General features: G+C 43.3%; 1 protein-coding gene across 10 annotated transcripts in view; it reads right to left on the reverse strand.

The window, feature by feature from the left end:
- Window positions 1–25,768, reverse strand: part of mtmr3 (myotubularin related protein 3) — a 158,476-nt gene that overhangs the window by 125,073 nt on the left and 7,635 nt on the right. For all 10 annotated transcript variants that reach the window (XM_068055099.1, XM_068055098.1, XM_068055105.1 and 7 more), the window contains exon 2: window positions 5,490–5,559. The gene's annotated coding sequence lies outside the window, so the exon portion shown is untranslated. The remainder of the gene's footprint in view (window positions 1–5,489; window positions 5,560–25,768) is intronic.

The raw sequence follows: 25,768 nt of genomic DNA on the forward strand, positions 1-25,768 counted from the left end.
AGAGCACCTTAATGCCACACTCAGTCAAATGCTGCATTGATGTCAAGTGCAGTCATTTTCATCTCTGGAATTCATCTCTTTTATCCAAGTTTGGACCAACGCTGTAAAGAAGTCTGGAGCTAAGTGGCCCTGACTGAACCTAAACTGAGCAATGGTAAGCTGGCTATTGCTGTGAGCAAATGCCACATGATAGCACTGTTGATAACACTTTCCATCGCTTGGTTGATAATCGAACGACAAAAGCAAAATCCAGTGTATTGTCTAACTTTACATATTTAAATTCAGTAAATATTGTAGCTAGAATTACAACTAAATGAATGGATCATTCATTGTTTGAAGAAATCTACTGTTATCATTTCACTGCAGTTGTATCAATAACTTATTGTCCTCTCTGCTATTCATCAGGCGAACAACCTGCACACATTTCCTAATTTTGCTCTCTTCAGGAAGTAGAATAGCTTTTTAACATATCAAGTGTGGCATTTACAATAAACTTCAAATTTGTGCAGGCCAGAAGGATGGAATGATTAAATGAGCCACGAAGAATTTCTTTGCCGTAAACTTCAGATGAAGTAACTGCGCTATCTTTATTTTAATGCTAGACAGGCTATATGGATAATCACCAACATCTGTTTTACACTTAAGGATTATCAGCTAAGGTTCAAGGCATTGGCATGTTCATTTTCCAGGTCAAAAGTTTTAGATCACAGGAATCATCATCACAGGTTCTTGAACTTACACCAGACTAGGTTTAAATTTAGGCTGCGTTTGCTGACAATGCAATCACTAGGTGGCGCAGTACTAACACATGCACAAACGCAGCCTGTTCCACTGAAACGTCACTGTCTGCCACATTCAGGCAGCTGCCAGGATTAAAGATGGCACTGCTCAACTTATCAGAAAAACAACTTCAACCCAAAAATCTCCTCAAAGGTTGCCATCGCCACCTCCATCCCACCCCCAACAGTCCCCCACTCCCTCCTGCCATTGTTTCATTTGTATCATTTCTTGGATGTCTCCTGCTCAACATTTTCGATATTGACAAAGACAGAACTATGGTATGATACTGCTCCTCACTTCCCCAACCAGCCCCACCACCAACCACCCCCCCCCCCCCCACCCCACCAATCCTGCTCTCCAGCCGCTCACTCCCCACTTCCTCCCCCCCTCCCTGCTGTCGGGACACTCACTCCCTGCGTCCCCTCTCCCCAATCCCTCCAAACGCTAGCTCTAGGCCGTGCCATTTCCCCATTTCCCTCCTCTCGGCCACTCACTCCCACGTTCCACACTGCACTACTGAAGAAGCATGGCTGGCCGTGAAGGGTGACGTAGAAGCGCATGGCCGAGAGGAGGGAAGCGGCGTAGCCAAGAGCTAGCATCTGGAGGGATGGGGGGGGGGGGGGGGAGGAGAGGGAGAAGCGAGGAGTGAGCGGCTGGAGAGCGGGATGGAGGGGGGGGGTGGAGAGGAGAGAGACTGGGGCAGGGGGAAGCAGGTAACGTTGAGACCTGGAGCAAGTGGCCAAGGGGCTAGAGCATTTTCTTGCGCAACCGCCAGTTAGTCCTGGCAAGACGTAGGCTGCCCTGCGCAGTATTTCACTGAGCGTAGGAGACCGTTTGCACATGTGCGCAGCTTGGAGCGCTCTGATGACTTCAGCAGGCCACTGCATTGTCAGGAGTCACGTCATTAAATTTATGCACATTGCTAAGCTTATGAGGCAGCTTGGACTTGTACACCTTTGCATAAATCACAAAATAAAGGTATACAGTTATCAAACCTCTTGCAGGCAAAAGAAAAAGATACTGCAAATTCTCCCTGTGTCTGCGTGGGTTTTCACCGGGTGCTCCGGTTTCCTCCCACATCCAAAGACTTGCAGGTGATAGGTAAATTGGCCGTTGTAAATTGCCCCTAGTGTAGGGAGGTGATAGGGAATATGGGATTACTGTAGGGTTAGTATAAATGGGTGGTTGTTGGTCGGCACAGACTCAGTGGGCCGAAGGGCCTGTTTCAGTGCTGTATCTCTAAACAAATAAATAAACTACTTACAACTGATTTTGTAACCAACCCTCAAGATACTCTATCTGCTTGTTTCTCCTTGACTTTGCACTTGCCAATAAATATTACTTGCATTGTGCAGCATGTTTCCAGAGTGTCAATAAGGTCTTAACTACTTGCGCAGACAGGCCCTGCGTAACTGACGTAGTTGCAAGTTGCAAATAGGGGAGGGAAGAAAAGGATGGGCGTGGGAAAAAAAGGAGGGCTGTAAGAGTACTGGTTAACAGCTCTTACCCAGCCAACACAGAATATCGGAAAATGTTGGAACTAACAGAGTTCTGGTCTCCATATTATAAAAAGATATAGAGAAGCTGGAGAAGGTGCACAAATTGACAATAATACCACCAGAACTAAGAGGTTATGCTTACGAAGAAAGATTGAACAGATTGGGGCTCTTTACTCTAGAGAAAGGACTGAGGGGTGACTTGATAGTTCCTAAAGAATATGAAGGGGGAGGGAGAGAGAGAGGGGGGCGGGGGAGAAGAGATAGACGGGGGGGGGAAGAGATAGACAGGGGGGGGGGGTTGGGGAAGAGATAGACGGGGGGGGGGTTGGGGAAGAGATAGACGGGGGGGGGGTTGGGGAAGAGATAGACGGGGGGGGGGGTTGGGGAAGAGATAGACGGGGGGGGGGGGGGGGGGGGAGAGATAGACGGGGGGGGGGGGGGGGGGGAAAGAGATAGACGGGGGGGGGGGGGAAAGAGATAGACGGGGGGGGGGGGGGGGGGGGGAAGAGATAGACGGGGGGGGGGGGAAGAGATAGACGGGGGGGGGGGGGGGGGGAAGAGATAGACGGGGGGGGGGGGGGGGGAAAGAGATAGACGGGGGGGGGGGGGGGGGGGGGGGGGAAAGAGATAGACGGGGGGGGGGGGGGGGGAAGAGATAGACCGGGGGGGGGGGGGGGGGGGGGGGGAAAGAGATAGACGGGGGGAGAGAGATAGACCGGGGGGGGGGGGGAAGAGATAGACGGGGGGGGGGGGAAGAGATAGACGGGGGGGGGGGGGGTTGGGGAAGAGATAGACGGGGGGGGGGGTTGGGGAAGAGATAGACGGGGGGGGTTGGGGAAGAGATAGACGGGGGGGGTTGGGGAAGAGATAGACGGGGGGGGGTTGGGGAAAGAGATAGACGGGGGGGGGTTGGGGAAAGAGATAGACGGGGGGGGGGGGGAAAGAGATAGACGGGGGGGGGGGGGAAAGAGATAGACGGGGGGGGGGGGGGGGAAAGAGATAGACAGGGGGGGGGGGGGGGAAGAGATAGACGGGGGGGGGGGAAGAGATAGACGGGGGGAGAGAGATAGACCGGGGGGGGGGGGGGGGGAAGAGATAGACGGGGGGGGGGGGAAGAGATAGACGGGGGGGGGGGGGGAAAGAGATAGACGGGGGGGGGGAAGAGATAGACGGGGGGGGGGAAGAGATAGACGGGGGGGGGGGAAGAGATAGACGGGGGGGGGGGAAGAGATAGACGGGGGGGGGGGGGAAGAGATAGACGGGGGGGGGGGGGGAAGAGATAGACGGGGGGGGGTTGGGGAAGAGATAGACGGGGGGGGGTTGGGGAAGAGATAGACGGGGGGGGTTGGGGAAGAGATAGACGGGGGGGGAAGAGATAGACGGGGGGGGGGAAGAGATAGACGGGGGGGGGGGGGGGAAGAGATAGACGGGGGGGGGGGAAGAGATAGACGGGGGGGGGGGAAGAGATAGACGGGGGGGGGGGGGAAGAGATAGACGGGGGGGGGGGGGGAAGAGATAGACGGGGGGGGGGGGAGATAGACGGGGGGGGGGGGGGGGGGAGATAGACGGGGGGGGGTTGGGGAAGAGATAGACGGGGGGGGGTTGGGGAAGAGATAGACGGGGGGGGTTGGGGAAGAGATAGACGGGGGGGGGGGGGGGAAGAGATAGACGGGGGGGGGGGGGGGGGGAGAGATAGACGGGGGGGGGGGGGGAAGAGATAGACAGGGGGGGGGGGGGAAGAGATAGACGGGGGGGGGGAAAGAGATAGACGGGGGGGGGGGAAAGAGATAGACGGGGGGGGGGGAAAGAGATAGACGGGGGGGGGGGAAAGAGATAGACGGGGGGGGGAAAGAGATAGACGGGGGGGGGGAAAGAGATAGACGGGGGGGGGAAAGAGATAGACGGGGGGGGGAAAGAGATAGACGGGGGGGGGGGGAAAAGAGATAGACGGGGGGGGGAAAGAGATAGACGGGGGGGGGGGAAAGAGATAGACGGGGGGGGGGGGAAAGAGATAGACGGGGGGGGGGGGAAAGAGATAGACGGGGGGGGAAAGAGATAGACGGGGGGGGAAAGAGATAGACGGGGGGGGAAAGAGATAGACGGGGGGGGAAAGAGATAGACGGGGGGGGAAAGAGATAGACGGGGGGGGAAAGAGATAGACGGGGGGGGAAAGAGATAGACGGGGGGGGAAAGAGATAGACGGGGGGGGGGAAAGAGATAGACGGGGGGGGGAAAGAGATAGACGGGGGGGGGGGAAAGAGATAGACGGGGGGGGGGGAAAGAGATAGACGGGGGGGGGGAAAAGAGATAGACGGGGGGGGGAAAAGAGATAGACGGGGGGGGGGGGAAAGAGATAGACGGGGGGGGGGAAAGAGATAGACGGGGGGGGGGAAAGAGATAGACGGGGGGGGGGGAAGGGAAGAGATAGACGGGGGGGGAAGGGAAGAGATAGACGGGGGGGGAAGGGAAGAGATAGACGGGGGGGGGGGGGGGGGGGGGGGGGGGGGAGGAGGAGAGAGAAAGAATTTGACAAGCTCCATATGGGAGGGGAAAAAAAAAGAACCAAAAACCTATCTCTCGATCTGTCTGTGCCTGGAGGACCAGCCAGCAAATATTTATCCCTATGCCTTTGAGTGGAACAGGTTTCTAAACACGAGCATATTGACTCCACAAACTGCTGTCTGAATTGGATATTGAGAAATGCTCTATACAAATACAATTCACAAATTAAATTTTTAAATAACTAAAGGAACACCTGGGAGCACAGGTTTATTAAAGATAGTACTTATTACCATTCCCCCCCCACCCCGCCCCCCACCACCACTATCTCCATCCACATCAAATTCATTCCCCGCTCCTCATAACAGGAGCGTTAATGCTAACCCAATTTGCCCACTACATGGTGGAATCCTATAGCCACACGAAAAGCTGGGAAATGGAAATGCTGAAAAAAATTCAGTTGGGAAGCTTAACAGAGAAGCTGATTCACAGTGAATTACTCCTAGGTTTTCTATCTGTAGTTTGAAATTCTTTTTTGATTTTTCAACCATTTCCATAAAACAATACTTAAAATTACAACTTTCATTACATTACATTTGTCACTTACAAATACCATGGCATCTGAATGATATTAAAAGTTTATTCAAACTATCAAATTCTTAACATGTCCAATACATTTATTCTAAAAATAGTTGGTCAAAATTCACTCACCAAAATATAGTCACAGACTGAATTTTTGCTGACAGAAAATCTTATTTCTTGGAACAGAACACATTGAAACCTAAAAAAAAAATCATTTTATCTTTAATATTTTAAAAAATATCAGGGAATTCTTATTGCACCAATGTCAAGAGTATAACCAAAATGGTTCTTGCACAACACATTCAAAATGGCAAACAGGTACATATGTTGCTGTGCAAAACTTGTCACTGAAGCATTTTAAGACATAAAATCTGCTGTCATCAAATTTTCATATCGCTCCCTCAACTGCCAAGTCAAGATCATTAAGAGAACAACATGGACCCAATGGAAAACCAAGCACCTGACCTTTCCATTTGGAGAAATTTCCTTCCACATTTTGCTTTGTTCTCCCAACCATCCTTTATACATCTGGTATACATTGCTCGTAATTTCATGTGTCTTATGTGATATCATATTAGATGCTTTTGAAATTCAACGTAAATCACATCCATTGAATTTTCTTTATTAATTTTCTCCATTATTTCTTCAAAAAAGTTCTATAAAGTTGGACAAGTCCTTGCTGACTGGCCCTGATTAGCTTATATTTCTCCATGTGCTTACTAATTTCAGGCCATTAAAATAAAAGTTTCTAGATTACCAACTGAAGATTCATTTGTTTATAATATCCTTGCTTAGCTCAATTTAACTTTTTCCAGAGGGAAAGTGACACTTGCCACTCCCTAGTCCTCAGGTAGAATTTTCATTCTTAACAGAAACTAGGAAAATTATAAGCAAAAGCTCTTTTTTTCTCCAACTTCCTTCAACACCCTCAGATTTAAGAACCATTTATAAAGTGTATTTTATGTGTAAGTGTTTTGAAATGCTTGACAGAGACAAAACAAAACTGGATACCAAGACAAACAAAATGGTTAGAAGGGGCGACCAAAGCTGGTTGAAGAGCGGGATTTTTTAATGAGATGGTGACACAGTTGTGGCGAGGCAGAGGGTTCTCTGAAGGGAATTCCAGAAACTGAGACCTAGGAAACGAGGCATAATGGTGAGGCAGATGCACCGATGGTGTAACAGATTTGAGCAATGATAGAACACACTGCCACCAGGAAAAAACATATCTGTTCCAGCGTAGTAACTCCCTCAGCTTGATAAGCAATTTACACACATACAGCCCCTCCCCCCAATTCAAGGACATATAGCAAATGTTTTAGGTAAGATAAATTGTTTCTGGGTCTAGGAGCCATTATGCTGTATCTTAAATAATGAAAGCAAAACACCTTAATGTTATTAGAGAAACTGTATACTTGTTCATAAGTCAAGACAAAAGTAAATTCTACATTGAGTTTTCACACCTGAACTTTTGATTTCTGACCTATTCAAATTAGTTAGATGAAATAGCTCCATTTCTGTTCGCCAGAAGTTGCAGTTAAGCGAAAACGTAGGTATTGCAATTCTTTGGCTACAGACACTGAAGTGTTAAGTTAGCTAATGTTCAAAACAATGCGCATTCTGTCGACAAAAACTACAGCAGTAGAATTGCAGTTCTGCATTAAATTAATGGGTTGCAGTACAGGTTTCAATGCTAAATTCCATTACAGGCAGGTTTGTACAAAAGTAATATGCAACATTTTGAAGTGGTGAACCATTTTTAACCAAAATAGAGAAAGTTGTAACCCCACTTCCATTTTGTCACACAAGAGTCACCGCAAGACTACTGGCAGCTATACTTGTCTAGTACCAATACATGAGACAATGGATTTGAGTTTTTTTTTAAAAAAACTTCAGTACACAATATTTGTTTCATTATTTAATACAATTGTTTAATTTACTCTTTAATCAATTTGATAATACTTTATTTGAAAATATCATACCAGCCAATACTGCTGGACATAAAACTCCTTAATTTTCTTTCCTGCAGCTATTATATTCAATATTTCAAATTCAATACTGCAATAAACCTTGTGGCATTTGGTCATCTGATTAGGTTCTTATAAATGTTCTCTATGTAACCTTGCCATTACAAGAGAAAGGGTAGGAAATCTAATGTTCAGTCCGGTTTAAAACAATTTGGATACAAGGCTGTTTCCAGAGTGGCCAGTAAAAATTCTAGACTCTGCACTCCAGACCTGGTGTCTAACCCAAGAATTCAATCGCTAATCACTGTTTTTAGAATTTTTGACCCAAAGTCATTGCTCAGGAATTCAGTTCAGATCAACAGAATTTAAATCATTCCATCTTTAACATACAAAGACAAATTTATTGAACTGCTTGACCTTTGTTCAAAGTTAATGGCTGGATTTCAATATAGAGGAGTGTGGGGGTTTGGGAATGGGTTTGAAAACCAGTGGAACTGACAGTTCGTCGGGAAGCCGGCTCCAACCTGCCAACTTCCGGGTTTCACTGCAGCGTGTTAGGCTACATGTGAGCAACTCCTCAGGAGAGGCAGGTTGCCACTTAATACATGTTAATCACTCAATTAGAGCAATATTGAGGGGTTTTTAAACTTAACTGTGGGTCCATGGATTCCCTGGAACATGTCAGTGAAAGCAGGGCAAGCACACAGTGGCAACAGCAAGGGCTGAAGCCATGTGAGGAAAATATGGCAATAAGTTCTCAGTACTGATCGCTGCTTTCTTACTTGCTTGTGAGAAAGGGTTTGTTCACAGTAATTGTGCAGAGAGGATACTTTACACGCTTTTTGGGGCTTCTTAAAGACTTTTGGAGGTCTGACCTAAAAGATCAGCACAACTGCCACTTATGCTGGCTTGGACTAGATGTCAGATGAGGACCAAAATGGCCAGTACCAGCATGCTCGTCACAGACATGTAGCTCCACAGGAGAGAGGGAGCAACAAAGATGCAGCTTGCAGGAGGTTATATCCAGAGACGTATTCAAGCTCGACCACAACAGCTATGGAATTTAAAATCAATTAATTAAATAAAAATCTGGAATAAAAAGCTAGCATCCGTACTAGTGACCACAAAACTACTGGATTGTTGTAAAAACCCATCTGGTTCACTAATGCCCTTTAGGGAAGGAAATCGGCTGTCCTTACCCAGTGTGGCCTATATGCAACTCCAAACTGTCAGCAATGAGATTAACTTTTTTCATTCATTCGTGGGACGTGGGCATTGCTGGCTAGATGAGCATTTATTGCCCATCCCTAATTGCCCTCAAGAAGGTGGTGGTCAACTGATTAAAATGTGGCTGATACTTTTCAGAAACACGAGGAATGAGGCCCAAGACCGCTGCAGTGTGCGCCATATAACTACCAATATCCCCTCGAGCAAGCCACTGACATGCTAAAGGAGCACCTCAGGTGCCTGGACACAAGTTGCGACATGGCTAGAAGATCACCTCCAGTTCTCTGCCTCTCCTTTGTGTTCTGTGCTCTCTTCTCCTGCAGGAAGGGAGAAAATAAAAAGACCTATAAATGAGAGTAATGTGTGCACCTGATGGATAGAGAGCTTTTGTTGAGGGAGAGGCATGACATTGCATGGCTTGAGGGAGACTGTCAGTGATGGATGGGTAGATGGGGATATGAGGAAGTGCAGAGACAGAGAGGGATAGGTGCACTTGCAAGCTAAGTTGGTGTGAGGAGTGATGTGCTTGAGGAGAGTGTGTGAAGGGATTGGGGTGATACGCACATCAGAACGTAGATGTATGTGCCTTTGCTCCCATCTTTCGTGCCACACTTCGATCACTGAATCATTTCCTGCACTGGATCTAGGTGCATGGCACTATGCTCCTGCTGCTGGCCTCTTGCATCACCTGCAACCTCACCTTCTTGGTTCCCCCTACCACCGGCATCTTTCGCCTGTCACTAGGGAACACTTATCTCTATCCCAGTCCTCATAGCCCCGAGAAGCACATTCAGGGAGGCCTTAGTGAAATGGGGCACAGCCATTGACCGTCTACCTTCCATGGCAACGCTTTGTTCTTTCTTCTTCCCAACTCCAACTGCTTCAACTTGCATATTTGGAGTGTCCCTTTAAATGCTGGAGCTGAGACTGCATTATGCACATCATCACCAAGCCCACCGACGCTAACTGGCTGCATCTAACAGAAGAGAATAGGTTGTTTCTTTATACCAAATTCATTTCAATACTGAATGAACTTTTGGTGCTCTATTCTGGAATTTCATCAAGTTGCAGATTCAATTCAGAGCAACAAAAAAGCCTGCTCCGTTAAAGGCTGACCCATTTCTGAACACCTTTTTAAAACTGTTTAGCCTACTGCATTAGTGAAAGAAATATCTATTGCTGGGTACATTGCCTAATGGGAACTCCAATAATCATATGACTGCTCAAAGCCTATAGGAAAATTATCAATATGAACTGACTCCAAAGAGGAATTTTAACTCCTGGGCAGGAAATTGGTCTTGAGTATTTGGCCTGTCCAGGAGCTGGAGCATGAGGCCCAGCCATTTGTAATGGCCAGGTTTCATCAAGGAAATGGCCAAGCAGGCAAGAAGTGACTGTCCAGCCATTAAAAGCAGGTGCGCTGGAGACCACTGAATGGAGCACGGACATCAATGGCATCAATATGCATTTACACAGTACCTATAAAGTAGCAAAATAGCCCAAGGCACTTACATTCACAGTTTGCTTTTTTTTTAAATAAAAAAAGAGCTGTTTACTTGGCATACTTTCACAGTTCAGTTTGAGGTGGTGTTCCAGACAATCTTTTCTATACTATTATGTTCTTATTTACTATCTCATATTCCTCTGCAAGGTTATCTCAGCTAGCTTATTTCAAGGCAGAAAAGTCAAAGTTTCTCCAGACAAACTCGTACTCGACCAGAGTTAGAACAGCAGTGCGCGTAGGGATTTAGGGCTGGAGGGGGTTTCAGAGGTGTGAAAGAGCAATATTTAAAGGTAAGGAGTTTGATACTCTAGCTGAGAGATATAGCTAATGAAATTCAGAAAGGACAATAAAGAAACTCAGCAGCCAATTTCTACACAGCACAGACCAACAAACAGTAGTGACCAGATAAGGCATAAATTTTGGTCATGACAACTGGGGAAGTCCTCTGCTCTTCTTCGAAGAGTGCCAGAGAAGAGACACAATAACAGCTTCCATTTATACAGCACATTTAAAAGTAGCAAAATGTACAAAGCACTTCAAAGCAACGTAATTAGACATAAACTGATTTCCAGCCAAAGGAGGAGGCATTAGGACAGATGACTAAAAGCTTGGTTAAAGAGATAGGGTTTAAACAGCAACTTAAAGGAGGAGAGATAGGTAGAGACGCAATAAGGCTTGCATGAAAGCAGGGATTGCTGAAGAGGCAAGAGTTGGAGGAATGCAAAATTATTGAAGGGCTGTAGGGCTAGGAGGTTAAGGGGCGAGCGGAGGGACTTGAGCACAAGGATGAGAACTGAGGTGTTGTTTGTTATTGTATAGTTTCCTGTACTTGCTTTGACTAAATGCTCCAAAATGTTTCATATTTCAAATCACTGTTGTAAATGCATTGGAAAAATGAACTGCATTATAGAATATTCAAAGAATGGAAGGTAAACAAGTTTTCTTTTCAACTTCGTCACTGTTTCATTCACCATCATACTGTGCCCAAACCTAACAGTAAATTTGCAAAACTGCAAAGAGGTCTGCAAGCTGTTGTGTCTATAATACTTCAAACAATGGGTTAAGCAACTTTGGAATACCATTATGAATGAACAGCAGCGTCACAAAATGCAGCTCAAGGACATTTCGTTTTGTGCAAGCACTGAAACTGATTATAGGTACGATAACGATATAGTTGTGCCAATCTTTGGTTACTTGTCAACTACATTTTTTCCACTTTAATGCACATAACTGTGTCCTTGGTACCTCTCAGTTGTTCCATTCTGCACCCACCCCCCCAACCCTTTGTCTAATTCTCCTTGTTGAATTAATACACATCATGCACCTTCACAGTACCTCCTTCATGTGCATACTTGCTTCCCAAATGTCAAATCGATTTTAAAAGCACCCAGTCTAAAAACAGATCAAGCTTACATCAACATCAGTGAACACACTCAAAGATCCCTTTTAATTAAATGTTTGATGGGCAGCTTTTGAACCTGCCTGTCAGGACATCAAAGTACTTATTATCCTACACACACGCTACACTTGTGCAGCACCTATAATTTAATAAAACTTCCTACAGCATTTCATGTAGGAAAGAGATGGACTGAGCACTTGAGGATTTAGAAGAATTGGCTAAAGCCTGTCAAAAAGGTTAGTTTTGAGGGGACTGTGGATATGCAATCAAGGGAGATGGGAGAAGACAACTGGGTGTTGGCAAACATAAGCAAGTTCATCTTCTTTGCAAATAATATTTCCAAGTCACAGCATGTAGCAGAAGAATGGGCCAAGGATGGAACCTTAAGACCAAACAGAAGTGCAACCAGTTGAAGATGATTCACCAAAGTGGGCCACAAAAGAAATACATGCAGGAGGACACAGTGGTGATCATCTAATACTGGGGAAGAACAGTACATCACAGCTGCGGTGACAGAGGATGCCATTAATGACCAAGACTGCTGTGGGCAGGTCAGTGGTGAGCAGTTATTCAAATACACAATTTTGGAATAGGTGGGCACAGAGGAGAGTGGCAGCAATATGCTTAGGGTCTTAGAGAGAAAAGGCAGGTTGGTACAAGATGGTATTTGGAAAGGAGAGGAGAGAGCTTTTTTGAGGTCCAGTGATGTTGGTTTTGAAGGGGGTGGGCAACTATGCCTGAGTAAAGGTAATTATTTAGGATGTCCACACAATGGGATGAGGAACAGTAACTGAGTAGAGGGGAGCTGGGTGCCCAGAGTGCAGGAAATGGGTCTCATGGAGAAAATAAGCCAGTAAAGTGGCTGGGGGTGGTGGAAAGTACAGAAATAGGGGGAAAAAATGTTGAGTGATTATAGGATCAGGACTAAATTAAGAAAGACACTGCAAGGGATCAGGTATGGAAAGATAGTGGCTACAGACAGTCTCAATCACAGGAGACAAAGAAATTCCCAAGCTCTTTGCATCTCGTGCTGGAGGAGGAGGTTGGTCACCGAGAAGAGGAGTCCTACATCGTCATGCTCCAGAATGAGCCTCGAATATATAGGAGGATTTGGTAGTTGGGGAGATGCAGTATTCTTTTAGTTATTAAGGCAAATCTGTGACCAGACTTGTTTTCTGTTATTTGGTAAATATTGATCCAGTTTAAAATCTACAACTGAAAATGAAAATTACAGCAGTTTATATTAATGACAGATTCTATATTCGAAGCCTCAATGTAATTCTCAAGTATGTGAGCAGACATATTTAAACTACAAAAGATGCTGAGTATATTTGGGTATGTGCGGTTTTTTTTAGATTCTTATCCCCTTTGCTTCATGGCTAAATGCCTTGATTGAAATGCACCTATTTCCAGGCCACCACTAATGGTCCAGTAACTGACCATCAGGAGGCACCAGAGACTGATCAGGGATGACTGTGCCCTCCAATTTTAAATCCTCCTGTCATGGCTAAAAATCCAGCTAAGTTGGACTTAAATCTATGTCTATTCCTACTTTGAACACAACATGCCAATTATATTTTTAAAAAATACAACCTTAACAAACAGAAATAGTGGGGCAGCGCAGTGGTTAGCACTGCAGCCTCACAGCTCCAGGGACCCGGGTTCGATTCTGGGTACTGCCTGTGCGGAGTTTGCAAGTTCTCCCTGTGACCCCGTGGGTTTTCGCGGGGTGCTCCGGTTTCCTCCCACAGCTAAAAACCTGCAGGTGATAGGTAAATTGGCCATTGTAAATTGGCCATTTTAAATTGCCCCTAGTGTAGGTAGGTGGTAGGGAATATGGGATTACTGTAGGGTTAGTATAAATGGGTGGTTGTTGTTCGGCACAGACTCGGTGGGCCTAAGGGCCTGTTTCAGTGCTGTATCTCTAAATAAATAAATAGATAGATAGATAAAATATATCGTACATCTCAGCTAAAGACAAAAAAAGCTCCAACTTCAGAAATGCAATCTTTCAATCCTTATGCCTGGTAATTAACCAGTGAATCCATATTGCACCTTTATCAAAGTGTTTATATTCTTTAAAATGATGCCCAAAACTGTACACAATACTACAAGTGTGTATTTTATATTCTTTTGTATCCTCCGCCTTTCAGCACCAAACCGAAGATTTTGCTCGCCTCTATATCCCTATGACCAAAGCATGCGAACATTAAAGTGCATTTCCTCTTCCCCATTTAAAATTTAATTTTACATGTAGTTTTTGAATTTAATTTCTTTCAATGTTCAAAATCCATTGGATCTCCTGGACATTTAACAAACCTATGCAGATTTTGACCCCAACTGGCACAAAGTTTAAGACTGGGATTCTTAAAATATTCAAAATTTGTTGGAATGCTCAAGAGTTTTCTCCTGACACGTTAGGGTGCAGTTTCATAACTATCAGCATGACTTAGCTGCATTCTGAATTCACCAGGTTGAAAATGTTAAATGTTTTCAACCCTGATCAAGTTTTTCTGCACCAGAATAACTTATCTATTAATAGCACATCTGCTTCTGAGAGATATTTTCCACACCCAAAAATATTTGCATAAAATTGTTCAAAGACTCCAGAACAGTTATTTATATTACTATTAGGACCACTTGTTTCTGGGAACTGAGTAAGTCAAATTCTGTTTTTGTTTCATGGGATAACAGGATTTATAGCAGCATTTTGAGGTATTCCACAATTCCATCTGTTTATACTGATGCCCCGATCGGGCGGCACAGTGGCGCAGTGGTTAGCACTGCAGCCTCACAGCTCCAGTGACCCGGGTTCAATTCTGGGTACTGCCTGTGTGAAGTTTGCAAGTTCTCCCTGTGTCTGCGTGGGTTTTCTCCGGGTGCTCCGGTTTCCTCCCACAAGCCAAAAGACTTGCAGGTTGGTAGGTAAATTGGCCATTATAAATTGCCCCTAGTATAGGTAGGTGGTAGGGAAATATAGGGACTGGTGGGGATGTGGTAGGAATATGGGATTAGTGTAGGATTAGTATAAATGGGTGATTGATGGTCGGCACAGACTCGGTGGGCCGAAGGGCCTGTTTCAGTGCTGTATCTCTAAACTAAACTAAACATTGGATTTTGGTGACCAAGACAAATACTTCTTTCATTACATGAAATTCCAGAATTTTCTCAATTTGACTGTCAGCTTGATTCAGTTGACGATGCCCTTACCGTAAAGGCAGAGGTTGTGGCTCGAGTCCCAAACCGATGTCAACATAGATTATATGCCACATAAGCGATGAATTGTTGGATGAGATGTTGAGCCCAGGTCATTTGCCTATTCAGATCGTGCCATGGTTCATCTCAACTAACTTAAGGAAAAGTGGATCTTCTAATTGACATTCCTTACTCAAGGAACATCACCATCAACTGTTTAACTGGTCACTCATTACTATGTGCAAAATGACTGCAGCATGCAAAAATGAGTTAATTCTGAAGCATGCAGACATTTTCTGTGATAAGATGCTTTGTAAATTAAATTCTTTGTTTTGTTCTTGCTCTTACTTTTCTCACAGTAAACCACTCCTAGTATATTTAAAGCAACTTGCAATACTTCAAAGATCTGATGCATCACATGCATCTTACCACATATAATGTAGTTATGAAGCTGTTTTACCAGATTACTGAAACCAGCATTTAAATCCATTATTACTCAGACAACAATGTGTTGTACCTTTCAAATATACAGTACACAGATCAAATTTTAAGTTTAGTAGTACAGGGAGGGGAGAAGAAATTTCAACTAATGGTTGGCAGCCAGGAATTTGGGAAGTTTATTACATAATACAGTTGATAGACCCAAATTTTAAGAAAGTATTAGATTCAGAGCTAGGAATGCTACTGTTATCATGCAGTAAGGTGCACGCTTTTGGAAGGCAGGACTGTCTATTTTTCTTCCTTTTCACTCCCTATCACTGCTGCTCCCCCCCCCCCCTCCCAAAAAGGGGAATTCTTTTGATTGCCATAAGGCCACAAAGCATTATTAAAGTATATTGAAGGAATGTGAAAAAAAAACATAATTTGCAATTAAATAATCAGTCTGTATGACTATAATTATTTATCCCTTGTAGTTAAATCATGACCTTAACAGTAACAATTACCTATCAGGATTTATTTTAAAAAACTAAAAGGTCAACATTGGCACATTAAAGAGGGAAACCCACCCCAATATTTTCTGGCTTAAAAACAGGCCTTAAGCACAAAGAAATGAAATGTATTCTGCACTTTAGGATTCCAGATTTATGCAAGCACTGCAAAATACATCAAGTAAAAATAGGCTCTATATCAGGATAGTCCAACCTTTTCGCGTGGCGGGGGGCACATTCCAATTTTTGTCTTACATAGGGGGCAGGTGAGACAATTTCAGAAAGATAAAGGCATTAAAAATGATCTTACTATTAACCAAAATAACAAATGCTAACTTTTGTGAAGAAGCTTTAAATGAGATTAATTTGTTTACTTAATCATCACGATGTCGGACACTGATTTAGTGAGATACCTGGCAATTTTTGCTTGCACAAGTAGTCAATGTTTGCCCACACACTTCTTGTCGCAATGCAGAGTATTTCAGGTAGATGTTCATCTGTCAGGAATGATCTTAATCACACTTGCTCCAGCATCGTCCCCCTTTCTTGCTCCCTTGCTCCCCTGCCGTCTCCCTCGCTGCCCCCTCTAAAACACTCCTTTAATCCTACCTCCTCAACCAGGTTTTGGTCACCGAAAATAATAACTCCCTCTTTGACTTGCTATCAATTTCTGTCTCATTATGCTCCTGTGAAACACCTTGGGGCACTTACTACAGTAAAGGTGTTACATAAATGCAAGCTATACTGTCTTTTTAACCTTGGAACCAGAGTTCAAATCCATATGATATTGACTAGATGAAAGTTGAACGTAAAAATGTGTCATGGTACCTTTAGTTAATTTCTACATTCTGCAGCTCAAATAAAAACAAATCAGGTGATCTAGTTACATCTTTTGCCAATGTCCATTCATAATATCAATTCCCTATCAAGTGCATCCAATTTTTTTTTAAGTTGGAAAAAAAGTCTTCTACTATCCCTTCAAGGGCTAGCAAACTTGCCTTACAATTTCCACTGGAACTCAGGAGTAGGAAAAAAAATTTAAATTTGAAAATATTCCCCCTAAACAACTGTCCTCCCAATGAGAGGTGTCAAATTTTTTTTATAACTTTTCCAAGGCTGAAGTGCTGCTTGTTGCTTCCACTGGATCAGGAAGAGATGGAAGGAGTCAACAATTTGTATTTATATAGCACCTTTAACATAATAAAACACCCCAAGGTGCTTCACAGAGGCATTGTAAAATAAAATGACAGTCACATAAGGAGATACTAGGGCAGATGACCAAAAGCTCAGTCAAAAAGGTAGGTTTTAAGGAGTGTCAAAGCTGAACAATAAGACACCATATTTCAACATTTAGCCTTGGAAACATGAACATCGTAGTTCTAACTGGGTCGCAGAGAAAGGGTTTATTCCAAACAAATTCTTGAAAATGAGGCCACAGTCCATAGAAGCCTACAGCACAGAAGGTAATTTAATCCACTGTATTGTCTCTTTGCTAGAGCAATCCAAAATTGATCCCACTGCTCCACACTCCTTGTAGTCTTCTTCGCTTCAAATGTTTATCCAATGTTTCTTTAGACATTGCAATGGTCTCTGCTTCATCTGATCACTGTGCCAAAAGATTTCAATTCTCTGCATAAAGAAATTTGTTCTAACCCTTTATATTTTTGACCCCTTGTTAATGACTCTCCAACCGGACGAAATAGCCTTTTCTATCCAACTAAATAAACCTCATCATTTTTTAAATCTCATAACAATTTCTCCTGGGCTTCCCTGCTCCAGTAAAACAGTTTCAAAAGTTTTTCATCGGTTTAATCTGGGTGAATCTTTCAATATACGCACCCTATGGTTTTAATGTGCTTTATAGAATGCTGTACACCAAAGTGCAGTGTTCAAACTGTGACTTAACCACTGCCTTGCACCAATCTTTCCTTTTCACTTATGCTCCAAGTCTCAGTTTATAAAATCAGAAAGCTACTAGCCATTTTCATGGCTTCAATTACATGCTTTTGCACTTACAAGAAATTATTTTTGAACTCCTACATCCCTCTGTTCATCCACACCTTCAACGTCTTTCCAGGTTTTCTTCGCAAAATGCTTCACTGCACACTTCTCCACATCAAGTGGCATCATAAGAAGTGATAGCTCTGCTTACTCCACAAAAAGGATAAATGTAACCCAGATAATTATTGCCCTATCAGTTTCCTTACATCATCAGTAAGTGATGAAAGGAGTCAATAGTGTCCTTAAGTGATATCCACACACCAATAATCTCAGTACTGATGCTTAGTTTGAGTCCAGACCCCCACAGTTCCCAATTTCATCACAGCCTTGATTGAGATATGGACGCAAGAGAAGGGAGAGTGGTCACCCTCAACATTAAGGCAACTTGGACTAAGGAAGACACCAAGGAGCCTGGCGAACCCGAAGTCAATGGGGACCTAAATTAAAAATCAGTGGCTAGTCATCCCAGACACTAAGATGGCTGTGATTGTCAGCAATCAATCATCGCAGCCCCAGGCTATCACTACAGGACTTCCTCAGGAAAGTGTCTTTGGCCCAACCACCTGAGCTCCTTTATCAATAACTTTCCCTCTGTCACAAGGTCACAAGCCAGACCTTTTGTTAATGATTCCACAGTGCTCAACTTGATTCACAAATCCTCTGATAATGAAACAGCCCATTCAAGGCTACAGGAGGACCTGAATAACATCCAGCTTGGGATGAATGACTGCAGATAACATTCACAACATGGATGCCAGATAATAAGAATTCCCAGCCATCTTCCCTGACCTTCAAGAACACCAAAATTATCCATAAGAATTCCCACCATCATCTTAGGAGCGACCAGAAGGTTAACTGCACCAGCCATACCAATATGGTGGCTGCAAAAGTATTACATAAGCTTGGTATTCTATGATAAATGGCTCACTTACTGATCCTGCAAAGCCTCTTCACCACTTACAAGGGTCAGGTCAAGCATGTGATAGAATTCACTGCTCACTTGGATGGGTACAACAAAACTCCAGAAGCTCAACTCCATCAAAGACAGAACTGCTTGCTTGATCAGTGTCCTGGTCATTGAATTTAATATCCAACATCTCCAATCACAGTCCATACTGCAACCATCGTAGACCTATTACAGGATGCACTGCAAAAACTCAAAGGTTACTTCTACAGCATCTCCCAACCTTGGAACTTCTACAATGAGAAGGGCAAGAACAACAACGCCATGGGAACACCACCACCTCCAAGTCATACATCATCCTGACATGGGCATATATCTCTGTTCCTTCATGGACACTATTGTGGGAGCACCTTCAGCATTAAGGACAATAGCAGTTCAAAATAAAAGGACTGTCATTGCCTTCCCAGGGTAATCAGAGATTTGCAATAAACATTGCCTTACTAGCCTATCACACATCCTAAGGAAAAATATAAGACTAGGTGGGCTGTTCAGGAATTTCCAGAACAAAAAATGACCTTTAGTGTCTAGTTTAAGAAACAGAAAACTATTTGTTTTCACTTCCTTCTGTTTTACAGTTCCAAAGGAGTGGGTATTAAGGAAACCAAATGCATTATTAGCAAAAGGAAAAAAAATCAGAGGTAAACCCCTAATCCCACCTCCTACCCTGTCACTTTGGTTTCGGCCATCACGGTAACCCTACAGCGGAGATAAACTGAAAGGCTTACACTGATAAAAGTAGGAAAACCTCAAGTACAGTTGGCACCAACGCTCATTGTCAGGACCAAGTACTCTGTCCTGTGATGTATCCAATCTGGAAATAAATACTGATCAATGAATACCTGCTTTGCATGAGCGCTCATGTATGAAAAGAATGCTGATTTGCTATTTGATTCAATGGAATCACTTACAGACATCCTCTGTGTGACTCTTTAGTGATTTCCCATTTCTTCACAAGGCCACAAGGGAAAGAATGAGTTTTTTCTGTATTACATGCACCATGTACTATGAATAAAATGTATATTAACATGGTATAACCAAAAGAACTATAAAATATAAATATATTTCTCCTACTACAAACCTTCTTAGCACCCCGACAAATGCCAGTGCTAGACCTTTTCAATTTTGGTACACAGTCAAAATTAAACTAACGCAATATGTAAAGCAAGTTTTCTAAACTTTGGTACCAAAATGCACTTGAAAGCCAACCGCAAAGGAACACCCTCTATTGATATAGTAAAAATTTTCCAGCTATCTCAAAAACACATTACTTGACCTGACAAAGGCTTCTCATTAGTGTAAAATGATGGGATGGTTTCGTGGACTTGCATCCAATAAAACTGGATTGAGTCTGCCAAATTCATTTCATATAATCCCTAACTGACAGAAGAAAATTTCATTGCACCAATTGAGGCTGAGTTCAAAACTAAAGGTGAATGGTAATCTGTTAATCCCTTATTAACTACACAATAGTCTCTATTCTAGTGCCTGTTGACATTACCCTGAACACCACTGTTGATGTGACTTCATCATTCTCCATTAATTGACAACTATTTTCTCACACAGCTCTTTAGCCATTCAGGATTACAATTCATTCCAAATATATAACCACACATAATACTCAATGACAACATTGTTCTTTTTCAGCTTGATAAAAGAGTTCTTTTTATTTTCACAACTGAACTGGAGTAGCCATATAAATACCGTGGCTACAAGAGCAGGTCAGAGGCTAGGAATCCTGAGGCGACTAACTCACCTCCTGACTCCCCAAAGCCTGTCCACCATCTACAAGGCAGAAGTCAGGAGTGTGATGGAATACTCTCCACTTGCCTGGATGGGTGCAGCTCCAACAACACTCAAGAAGCTCGACACCATCCAGGACAAAGCAGCCCGCTTGATTGGCACCCCATCTACAAACATTCACTCCCTCCACCACCGACGCACAGTGGCAGCAGTGTGTACCATCTACAAGATGTACTGCAGCAATGCACCAAGGCTCCTTAGACAGCACCTTCCAAACCCACAAACTCTACCAACTAGAAGGACAAGGGATTAGAAGCAAATACATGGGAACACCACCACCTGCATGATCCCCTCCAAGTCACACACCATCCTGACTTGGAACTATATCGCTGTTCCTTCACTGTCACTGGGTCAAAATCCTTGCACTCCCTTCCTAACAGCACTGTGGGTGCACCTACCCCAAATGGACTGCAGCGGTTCAAGAAGGCAGCTCACCACCACCTTCTCAAGGGCAATTACGGATGTGCAATAAATGCTGGCCTGGCCAGCGTCACCCACATCCCATGAATGAATAAAAAAAAACTTACTTCACCGCTTCTGAAGCTAAGGCTCCAGCCACTTTATGCTTTAGTGATGATTTTTTTAATGTGATCCCTAACAATGAGTCTCAGCAATCTAATTAACCAAGGGAACTACAGCCACGAAGCTTGATTATGCTCTCAGCCAAAGGCCACACAAAAGCATTTTGAGCAACCTTCAATAACTGGAAGCAGGAACTTTGGTTCATTTTTTCAGCCTCCCTAGCCCAAACTACTGAGGCTATATGCGGTGTTCTCACCACCACAGCAACTGTGATCAATTAGCTAACGCGGGTCAACAATTTGCATTTAATAGCACCTTGAGATAGAAAACATCCCGAGGTACTTCATACTGGGAAGAGGAAAAAATACATAAAAGTAGACAATTACACAGTTGACTAAAATCGCATCTAAAAGATAGATCTTGAGGTTTCAAAAAACTTAAAAAAGAAATGGAAAGGCAGAGGGATATAAAGGAGGGAATTTCAGAGAGTCAGGCCTAGCCAGTTGATGGTTTTGGATGGTGAGGTAAAAAGGGTGAACACAGAAAAGGCAGAGTTAGAGGACCAAAGGATGTAGGAGGGGGCTTATGATTGGAAGAAGTTGCAAAGAATAGACTGGGATGAGGCTATAAAGCGACATTGATGAGGATTTTAACTTAAATTCTGGTAACCAGGGGTCCAATTGGATCAGCAAGGATGGGAGTGATGGCCAAGTCGGACTTAATGTTGTGCAAGATATGGCAAAATGAGATTGAACAAGCTGGGAGTTCATACGTGGCAGAAGGCCAGCACGAGTCTTGAGGTGACAAAAGCATGGATAAGTATCTGTGGCAGTGGAATGAGGTAATGGTGCAAAGGTAAGAGCAAACATTTTGGGGTTGGAAGGCAAGTTGTGTTTGAATTTCAGTTGTGAGTGGAACACAAGACAAATGATTTGCATAGCCTAGCTAAGCATGACTGGGGAGAGAATGGAGTAAGCAGCAAGGCTGCAGAGTTTAAGGTGGGATCCAAAAAAAGCGGCTTTGGTCTTCCGGATATTCAGTTTCAGGAAACATTGAATCATCGTGAGTTCAGACAGTACACAAGTGATTTTAGGGTTGAAAGAAGTAACAGAGAATTTGAAATAGATGCAACAACATGCATATGAGAAACTGACCCCCATGCCTGTGAATGATGTCACCAAGGGCAGGATGCAGGCAGATAATTGAGAAATGGAGCCAAGAAGAAACTCTTGGAGGGGTCTCTGGAGATGATCATGGAGGGTGGGACGAGAAACCATTGCTCGGATGTGCTGACTATGTTCTGACAATGAGGAATCGAAACACGCATGAGAAATTACATGCATCTGGGCAACAGGCAATAGAAGATGACATCCGAGCAATGGTTTCTCGTCCCACCCTCTATGATCATCTCCAGAGACCCCTCCAAGAGTTTCTTCTTGGCTCCATTTCTCAATTATCTGCCTGCATCCTGCCCTTGGTGACATCATAGTAGTTGACCATATCAAACGCTGCTGAGAGTTTAAAGTAGGGATAACGACACACTGTAGTCAATCACATTTTGCGACATTTATGATTTTCACCAGGGTGGTCTTGGTTCAGTGAGCAGGGCAGAAGCTAGCCTGAAAGTATTCAAACCAGAAAATTGTGTTTGCATTAGTTTATCAGACATGTAAAAAGGAAAACATGTAAATATACAAGAGTTATTGCTGGCATTTTAGCTGTGATTACTACAACGTGTTTATATAGTGCACTTAATGTAGTAAAATGTCCAAAGGTGCTTCACAAGAATAGAATAAAACAAATAGTGAAACCGAAGCAAAGTAAGTATTAGGACAGGTGACTGAAAACTTGGTCAAAGAGGTAGGTTTTAAGGAGGGTTTTAAAGGAGGAAAGGTGGAGAGATGGAAAGGTTTAGGGAGGGAACTCCAGAGCTTAGGGCCTAGACGGCTGAAGGAGCAGTTGCCAATAGTGGGGTGAAGAGAGTGGGGTATGCACTAGAGACCTGAATTTTTACAGGGTTGTAGGCTGGGAGGTTACAGAGACAGGGAGATCCCATTGAGGGATCGGAAGTGAATTTAAAAAAAAATTAGTTTCTGGACCAGGAGCCAATGTAGGTAAAGAACATTTACAAGGTTTGCCCTGATGGTTCAGGTGATCAATATAGTCAGCAGCTTAGCCATACAGATCAGAATGTTCCAGATTTAATCTTTGATCTATGCCAAGTTTGCTGATTTCTGTAGTCAGCGACAGGGGCACAACAGTTGGTCTCAGCAGTCCTGGTCAGGAGTTTAGAAAGTCAGACACAATTCCTGCCTCCAGACACTCTCAAGTGACTCACGATGAAATTACACATCTATTAAGGATAGAATCGTGCTCACCACTAATATGCTGCTGACACTTACTGTCTCAGCTCACATGTGAAGAATGGCTACTTCTGAAAGGTACAAAAGACCAACCACTGTTCTTCAAACTGAAGCCAAGCAATGAGCTAATACTTTTGGGAAGAGGGTTGAGAACTGGCAAAAGAATAAAAAGGCCAATTTACAAATCCCCACAAAAGTACTCATTTTATCTTTATGTAATAAAGCAAATAAGGCGCTTTTTCAGGAAAAAATACTATTTATACAGCCATTTGCCAAGGCCCCCATATGCTCACTATCACTGTATTCAGATGCACACTAAATTTCACCCTACCTGTTAGGGAGTTTGGCACAGAACTATTATATCTTTTTACCAAATCAGAAAGCAGTCAAAATCTAGTTAAAAAAGCTTCTTGGATTTAAAATTTTAAAATAGAGACACATTATCTAATGTGTCTAAAATAACTTTGGGAGAAGAAGCTCACATGACAAACAATTTAGTTCCTGCCTCCAATGGACTATGGATGCAACAGACTATGGGCAGGTTCATAAGTTATGTTGGATATAATTCACTACATGCTGATCATGATACACATCCATATAAGATGCCAAAAATCTGAATAGAACTCAAAGAAACCAAAGATCTGCAATAAATGTCTCCGGAAGTAGCAGTTTAATTGTTATATCATTATATTCATTACTTTTGAGCATATTTTATTGTAAAACTTCTGTTTATGATTCAATTAGTCAGAATGTAACTGTACTAATTATCAGAACCCTGAAATTGCAATCCAGAGACTCTCAGCTACAATAGTAGTGATGCATTAGCTAAATGGGTGTTCTTGTGCATGAAACACAAAAGGTTAGCATGCAGGTGCAGCAAGTAATTAGGAAGGCAAATGGAATTTTGGCCTTTATTGCCAAGGGGTTAGAGTTAGAAATAGGGAAGTCTTGCTACAACTGTACAGGATGTTGGTGAGGCCATGAATACTGCGTACAGTTTTGGTCCCTGTATTTAAAGAAGGATATACTAGCATTGGAGGCAGTTCAGAAAAGGTTCACTAGGCTGATTCCTGGGACTAAGGGGATGTCTTATCAAGAAGGGCTAAACAGGTTAGGCCTTTAGTCATTGGAGTTTAGAAGAATGAGAGGTGAGCTTATAGAAACATATAAGATTTTAAGGGGGCTTGACAGGGTACATGTTGAGAAGATGTTTCCACTAGTGGGGGAATCTCAAACTAGGGGACATAGTTACAGAATAAAGGGGCACACATTTAAAACTGAGATGCAAAGGAATTTCTTCTCTCAGAGGGTGGTTAATCTCTGGAATTCTCTGCCTCAGAGAGTTGTGGAGGCTAGGTCACTAAATGTATTTGAGGAGATAGATAGATTTTTGAAATCTCGGGGAGTTGAGGGTTAGGCGGAGCAGGCCCGAAAGAGGAGTTGAGGCCTGGGACAGATCAGCCACGATCTTATTGAATGGTGGGTCAGACTGGAGGGGCTGAATGGCCTACTCCTGCTCCTATTTCTTATGTTCTTATAATTCCATCAAATGAGAAAGTCAAGGGACTATCATTGCAAGAAAGAAAGAATTGCCTAAATATTACTTTAGAGAGAGTAAGATGGTTGAGAGTAATTTACAGGGATGCAATACATTTTAGTTAGCATTTCAATCATAAACCAGAAAAGCAAAGCTCTCTTGTTTACATCTTCAATTGCCCTTTAGTGTGTCACTATGCCCTCTAGACATTTAATTTAATACGCAAAAATACACACAAGTTTATTGAGGTTTCTTTAAATATTGCTATTGTGTTCACATACACTGTACATGGCTACCAGCAATTCATTCACGGGATGGGAGTTTATTCCATAATTGCCCTTGAGAAGGTGGTGCTGAGCCACCTTCTTACATACAACTGAGTAGCATGCCAGGCCATTTCAGAGGGCAGCTAAGAGTCAACCAATTGCTGTGGGTATTGAGTCACATATAGGCTAGACCTGGTAAGCATGACAGACTTCCTTCCCTAAAGGACATTAGTGAACCAGACAGAACATGGTAGTTTCATGGTCATCATTAATGATATGAGCTTTTTTTTTCTAAATTCCAGGTTTAATTAACTGAATTTAAATTTCCCAGCTGCTGTACTGCAAACAACTCATGTCTCTGGATCATTAGTCTACACCTCTGGATTACTAAAATAAAAATAGAAAGTGCTAGAAATACTCAGCGGGTCTGTCAGCATGTGTGGAGAGAGAAGCAGAGTTAACACTTCAGATCTGTGAACTTTCATCAGAACTGGCAAAGGTTAGAAATGCAATAGGTTTTAAGCAAGTAAAGTGGGGGTGAGGGGGAGTGAAAGAACAAAAGTGTGTGTAATAGGACAGGGGGCCAGAGAGATTAACTGACAAGGGTCATGGGGAAAAGGCAAAGAAAGTGTGTTCATGGTGTGGTGAAAGACAAAGCATTTGTGCAGAGTAAGTGTTAATGGCAGAATAATGAACAGCCCTAGCACAAACATGAAAAACTCAGTTTAAAAGGT

This window comes from Heterodontus francisci, chromosome 23 (genome assembly GCF_036365525.1).
Source record: "Heterodontus francisci isolate sHetFra1 chromosome 23, sHetFra1.hap1, whole genome shotgun sequence".
Lineage (NCBI taxonomy): Eukaryota > Metazoa > Chordata > Chondrichthyes > Heterodontiformes > Heterodontidae > Heterodontus > Heterodontus francisci.